Below are 7,400 nucleotides of genomic sequence, written 5' to 3'. Positions count from 1 at the left end.
ACGCGTTTGTTACTTCCAGACTAGATTACTGCAACTCCTTATTATCAGGATGCTCTAATAAGTCTCTTAAGTCCCTCCAGTTGATCCAGAATGCTGCAGCTCGTGTACTCACAAAAACTAAGAAAAGAGATCACATGACTCCTGTATTAGCTGCTCTGCACTGGCTCCCTGTAAAATCAAGAATCACATTTAAAATTCTTCTCCTCACCTACAAAGCCTTGATTGGTGATGCACCATCATATCTTAAGGAGCTTGTAGTACCATATTGCCCCACTAGAGAGCTGCTCACTAAATGCGGGGCTACTTGTGGTTCCTAGAGTCCTAAAAAGTAGGATGGGAGCCAGAGCCTTCAGTTATCAAGCTCCTCTTTTATGGAACCAGCTTCCACTTTCAGTCCTGGAGGCAGACACAGTCACCTCATTCAAGAATAGACTTAAGACTTTCCTGTTTGATAGTGCTTATAGTTAGGGCTGAATCAGGTTTGCACTGGTTCAGCCCCTTGATATGCTGCTATAGGCTTATAGGCTGCTGGGGGATGTTTTAGGATACACTGAGCACCTCTCTCCTCTTCTCTCTCTCCTTATGGATGAATTTACATCTCTCCATTGCACCTTATTAACTCTGCTTCCTCCCCGGAGTCGTTGTGACTTCACGTCTCAGAGGGTCCATTGGACCTGGAGGTGTCTGATGCTGGTGAGCCAGCCTCCCGCGTTGGCCCTGCTGATGCCCCGCCCCCCCTCCTCTCTACCTCCTTCTGTTTCATGGATTGGAGTTCCATTCATACATTGTCATATTCATGTAATGTGTTTATGTAACTCTGTAACTCTGTTCATCTGGTCACATGACATCTATTCATCTGTCCATCCGGGGAGAGGGATCCTCCTCTGTTGCTCTCCTGAAGGTTTCTTCCCTTTTTTCCCTGTCAAAGGTTATTTTTGGGGAGTTTTTCCTGATCCGATGTGAGGTCAAAGGTCAGGGATGTCGTATGTGTACAGATTGTAAAGCCCTCTGAGGCAAATTTGTAATTTGTTATTTTGGGCTATACAAAATAAACTGAATTGAATTGAATTAATTACATGTTCAGAGTTTGTGCCTCAGTCTCCCCTTTTTTATTTCTTTATATTAATTGTTCACTTTTTATTTTTTATTATTGTTTCTTATCCTCTGTGGTTGCGCCCTGTGGAATGTTTGTTTGAATGTATGTATTTTGCTGTTTCTTATTGTCATTTTGAAAAAATTATATATGTGCTATTGTTCAAGAAAAAAGAAGTGCAGTATAAAGTCAATATGTGTAGTATTAGCAAGAGGCAGTGGTGAAGAAACAATTCATATAATTTAAGTAAAAGTACTTATACGACACTACAAACGATCTACATTGAAAATGCTACGTCAGTAAAATTATTTAAAGTTTGTTTGGTTTCTTACTGTTATGTAATCTCTATTGTTTATATTGTTATTATTATTAGTATCTTATATTATCTGTTAAGTTGTTCAGGGCAAAGAACGAGTCTCCATCTGCCATCTGTTAAGCCTGAGTTGTTCCCTGTAGCTGTTCTAGTGTATGAATGTAACATGACTGTAAGTCACTTTGGATAGAAGCGTCAGCTAAATCTAATGTATTATTATTATTATTATTAATATATTATTACATCTTTTTTGATTACACATTTCAGACTGTAAAACAGTGACTGTTTATCTTTGTTAAGCTTTGTTGTCCTTGTTTTAGAAGTACATCAATATGTATCTTCCTGTAACCAGTATTTTGTGTGTGTTTAAATGTAGTTGAACAATTACTTGACGTTTGGAATATAACATATACTTACTCTGTGGAATACTGAAACAAACCAAGTGTAAACATGCTCTTTAGTTTTATTTTGAAGGTAATTTCCGGAAGTCCCCTGTTAACGTTGGTGAAATCGGAAGCATACTGATGCACGAGCCTGAATCCGACACAGACACGCAAACATGTGTTTTTTGTCTTCTTTTTCTGAAGGAATATTAATTAAATATTGATTTACCACTCCGATTATAAAAAAGGAAAGTACATATATTATATATTATAATATTGTAGTAATCTTACGATGTCAAATACAAATTTACAATGAATTAAACAAAAGTATATACAATTACAAATAATTAAAAATCCTAATGTAAATATTTACTTTTTTCATTTTGTATTAATTATAATTTATTCATTTGACATGTGAACACTGGCAGGATCATGTGATAATCAGAGATATATTATTAATTAATTGATTTATTATATGACAGAGAAAGAAATATAAAAGCCAGGTTATGATCCTTATTTTTCTCCAGTTACTTGAAGAGACGAGGATCATCGCTAGATGGCAATGTTCCTCATTAAAATGAATGAATAGTAACCGTCAGTATCATGACATCACTGCAGACGTTTGAATCTGCGCTGCACAAAAATGTTATTTTAAACTCTAAAATGTTTTAGGTTAAGTCAATTAATATAGTTGATATTTTAATAAAACCTTAGTTTAAATACAAAACAGTATTCTGCAGCACATAAATAATAATAATAATAAATAAATTAAATAAATGAATAAAAAACGTCTGCTAAAATGCCGATGTAGAGTAACAGTATATTCTATATACACAATATATATAAAAAACCTTTTCCAGTTGTGCAGTGAAAAATGTCGATTTCAAAGTATGGTTCAATGGCATCATCCAAAATGCCCGAGAGAAGAATATTGTCAACTTTTCAGAGTTTCTCCAAATCCGGTTGGTTAAACCTTTCCCTGAACTAAAAATCCGAGCAGTCTAACAACTTGAAAAATTCCACCCTGTCATTCCTCAGGTGTCTTTGCCGGGTGGTGACTAGCCTCACCCGTGACTCGTTTGGGGTGGAGCTCTCCAGTGGGGAATTTGAACTGGCTCTAATCCAAGTTTTTCTACCATCACCTCTTCCTTCTCAAACAAGTCTTGGAACTTGTCATCACTTCTTTATTTCCTGTAGAATTGAGGTGACATAGATAACAGCAGCCTGCATACCTCCAACCGTTTCTGACTGCGTTGGCAGTGACCTGTTTACACACTCAAGCTCTCCCAACACCTCAGAGGCCACTAGCAGTCCAAGAACGGTCATGTCCTTCCGGAAGAGTTCCAGGAGACCATTGGCTCTGGGACCAGAGTCAGAAACAGCCAAAGCCACTTTCCCCAAGCTCGTCGATTGTTACATTCCCCGACTGAGGTCTAGGGGAGGCGGGGAGCAACAATAAATGCTTAGTGCAACAAAGGGATAAACAAAAAAGGTGTTTAATCAATCAAAGGTAAAATAAGGACTACTTCCCCCAAGCTCGCCGATATATAGACTCATACTGACTAAGAACTGTGTCAACAGTTTGGCCACACACTGTCCACCCAGTTGGACAAAAGAGGTGTCACACTTTTATTATGCCCCTCACCTATTGCATGTCCAGATAGTACCCCTTTGAATTTGCCTGATTGGTTACTAAGAGTTCCAAGATCAGGGACCCACTGCAATGCGTCGCATACTAAGGGAGAGGCACTGCATGCACACTGTGTAATGAGATTCACACAATGTGCACCACAGTGCCATCTGTTCCCCAGTTGTCCACGGTACCTCGTAGAGTTCCACAAGTACCTCATGTGGCACAAGTTCTGTGTCCACATACCTTAGGCAGATGGAGACTCGTCCCTCCCGTCTGTCTCACTGCCGTCCCTCCCGTCTGTCTCACTGTCGTCCCTCCCGTCTGTCTCACTGTCGTCCCTCCCGTCTGTCTCACTGCCGTCCCTCCTGTTTGTCTCACTGTCGTCCCTCCCTTCTGTCTCACTGCCGTCCCTCCCGTCTGTCTCACTGTCGTCCCTCCCGTTTGTCTCACTGTCGTCCCTCCCGTCTGTCTCACTGCCGTCCCTCCCGTCTGTCTCACTGTCGTCCCTCCCGTCTGTCTCACTGTCGTCCCTCCTGTTTGTCTCACTGTCGTCCCTCCCTTCTGTCTCACTGTCGTCCCTCCCGTCTGTCTCACTGTCGTCCCTCCCGTCTGTCTCACTGTCGTCCCTCCTGTTTGTCTCACTGTCGTCCCTCCCTTCTGTCTCACTGTCGTCCCTCCTGTTTGTCTCACTGTCGTCCCTCCCTTCTGTCTCACTGTCGTCCCTCCCGTCTGTCTCACTGTCGTCCCTCCCGTCTGTCTCACTGTCTTCCCTCCTGTTTGTCTCACTGCCGTCCCTCCTGTTTGTCTCACTGCCGTCCCTCCTGTTTGTCTCACTGCCGTTCCTTCCTGTCTGTCTCACTGCCGTCCCTCCTGTCTGTCTCACTGCCGTCCTTCCTGTCTGTCTCACTGCCGTCCCTCATGATCTCTCTGCTTCCACTGAAGACTTCACTCAATACATTACATTACATTACATTTAGCTGACGCTTTTATCCAAAGCGACTTACAATAAGTGCATTAAACCATGAGTCCAAACTCAGAACAACAAGAATCAAGCAAGTACAATTTCTTCAATAACGTTAAACTACAAAGTGCTAAAGAAAAACTAGAGAACATTAGAGAAACACTAGAGAACATTAAAGGAACACTAGAGAACATTAGAGAAACACTAGAGAACATTAAAGGAACACTAGAGAACATTAAAGGAACACTATAGAGAACATTAGAGAAAGGGACTCGGAGCAGGTGAAGTCTTTATTTTAACTTTAAGGAGTCCAAGATCCAACATCTGGAGAAACGACTGGGTTCATCTGGATCCTCTGGGTCCAGATGAACCCAGTCTCAACTTAAAACCAGTAAAACCACCACATGCACCATGACCAAAAGCACAAATCATATTACAATTGACTATGATTAATGTCACTCTAATAGTTCTCAACTTTAAGGATCAAATCATATGAGAGTTGACATATTCTATACATTGTTTTCACAAAATAAGATAATAATGAATAATGAAAAGAATGCTGAGAACTAACAGAATGAAACCTGCATTGTGAATCTTTGTCTTCCACACAGGAAGTGATGCGCTGTCATTTGTAAATATCCCACAGAATAAAAACTTATGTTTCAAAAAGAACGAACAAATAAATAAATCTTAAACCTGTGAAGACGGAAGTTTATTTTGAAAAGTCAGAGAGGCTGGCTTTGGTCAGAAAACACACGCATGTTACTTTTAGTAGGAGATCACGCACACAACGCGCACGCACACAACGCGCACGCACACAACGCACATACACACGCACACACACGCACACAACGCGCATACACACGCACACAACACGCATACACACGCATACACACGCACACAACGCACATACACACGCATACACACACACACAACACGCATACACACGCATACACACGCACACAACGCACATACACACGCATACACACGCACACAACATGCATACACACGCATACACACGCATACACACGCACACAACGCACATACACACGCATACACACGCACACAACATGCATACACACGCATACACACGCACACAACGCACATACACACGCACACACACGCACACAACGCGCATACACACGCATACACACGCACACAACGCGCACGCACACAACGCGCATACACACGCAACACGCACACACACAACACGCACACAACACGCACACAACACGAACACACACAACACGCACACACACAACACGCACACAACACGCACACACATGCACGCAACACGCACACAACGCGCATACACACGCATACACACGCACACAACGCGCACGCACACACACGCACACAACGCGCATACACACGCAACACGCACACACACAACACGCACACAACACGCACACAACACGCACACACATGCACGCAACACGCACACAACGCGCATACACACGCACGCAACACGCATACACACTCAACACGCACGCACACGCACCCACACAGACGCCCCCCACGCACAGGTACAGTCTTGTGAAAGTGAAAGTAAAGTCCGCCCGGACTCCATTTTAGATGTTCGACGGCAGCAGGAGGAGCAGGACGTCTGAGGCGAGTCCGTTCTCATGATTACTTTTATTACTTTTATTACTTTTATTGTTGATGAATTGTTCATTCGTCCGTTTTATTGTAGCCCAACGTGACGTCATCATGTGTTTCTGTGGCATAAAGTTATTATCGTTATGTAAGAGCTGGACTCTGTGGATCGGGTCTTTGTGGGTGCGGGATCCGGACTGACCCCCTTACGGTTCTAGAATGAATATAACATTTAAATAGATATTAGAGATGAATTATGAGCTGTTTAACTTCCTCTGAGCTCATTATCACACATTAGCACTATCAATAAAGTATCTTATATTGACTCATCATTTGAAGAACAAACACTATAAATTATTATAACTAAGTAAAAGTACAACATTTACTGTTTTGGCTGGTTTGCTCTCCAGAACTCCGCACTGCATGTACACTGTGTAATGAGATTCACACAATGTGCACCACAGTGCCATCTGTTCCCCAGTTGTCCACGGTACCTCGTAGAGTTCCACAAGTACCTCATGTGGCACAAGTTCTGTGTCCACATACCTTAGGCAGATGGAGACTCGTCCCTCCCGTCTGTCTCACTGCCGTCCCTCCCGTCTGTCTCACTGTCGTCCCTCCCGTCTGTCTCACTGCCGTCCCTCCCGTCTGTCTCACTGTCGTCCCTCCCGTCTGTCTCACTGCCGTCCCTCCCTTCTGTCTCACTGTCGTCCCTCCCGTCTGTCTCACTGTCGTCCCTCCCGTCTGTCTCACTGTCTTCCCTCCTGTTTGTCTCACTGCCGTCCTTCCTGTTTGTCTCACTGCCGTCCCTCCTGTTTGTCTCACTGCCGTTCCTTCCTGTCTGTCTCACTGCCGTCCCTCCTGTCTGTCTCACTGCCGTCCTTCCTGTCTGTCTCACTGCCGTCCCTCATGATCTCTCTGCTTCCACTGAAGACTTCACTCAATACATTACATTACATTACATTTAGCTGACGCTTTTATCCAAAGCGACTTACAATAAGTGCATTAAACCATGAGTCCAAACTCAGAACAACAAGAATCAAGCAAGTACAATTTCTTCAATAACGTTAAACTACAAAGTGCTATCAGTAAGAGACATTTAAGTGCTACTAAAGTGTTAAACTACTAAAGTGCTACTACGGCTCTACCTTCCCTATTCAAGGTGTAGTCACTAAGATGTGTTTTTAGTTTGTAGAGACTTCCTGTCCTGATGTCAATGGGGAGCTCGTTCCACCAATGAGGAGCCAGCACAGCAAACAGTCGTGACTTTGTTGAGTGTTTAGCTCGAAGTGAAGGAGCTACAAGCCGATTGGCCGAAGCCGAGTGAAGTGAACGAGGTGGGGTGTGAGTTTAGACCATGTCCTGGATGTGAGGTTAGACCATGTCCTGGGTGTGAGGTTAGACCATGTCCTGGATGTGAG

Source organism: Cyclopterus lumpus, chromosome 24 (assembly GCF_009769545.1).
Source record: "Cyclopterus lumpus isolate fCycLum1 chromosome 24, fCycLum1.pri, whole genome shotgun sequence".
NCBI classification, from domain to species: Eukaryota; Metazoa; Chordata; class Actinopteri; order Perciformes; family Cyclopteridae; genus Cyclopterus; species Cyclopterus lumpus.
Note: the sequence above shows the minus strand (reverse complement) of the source record.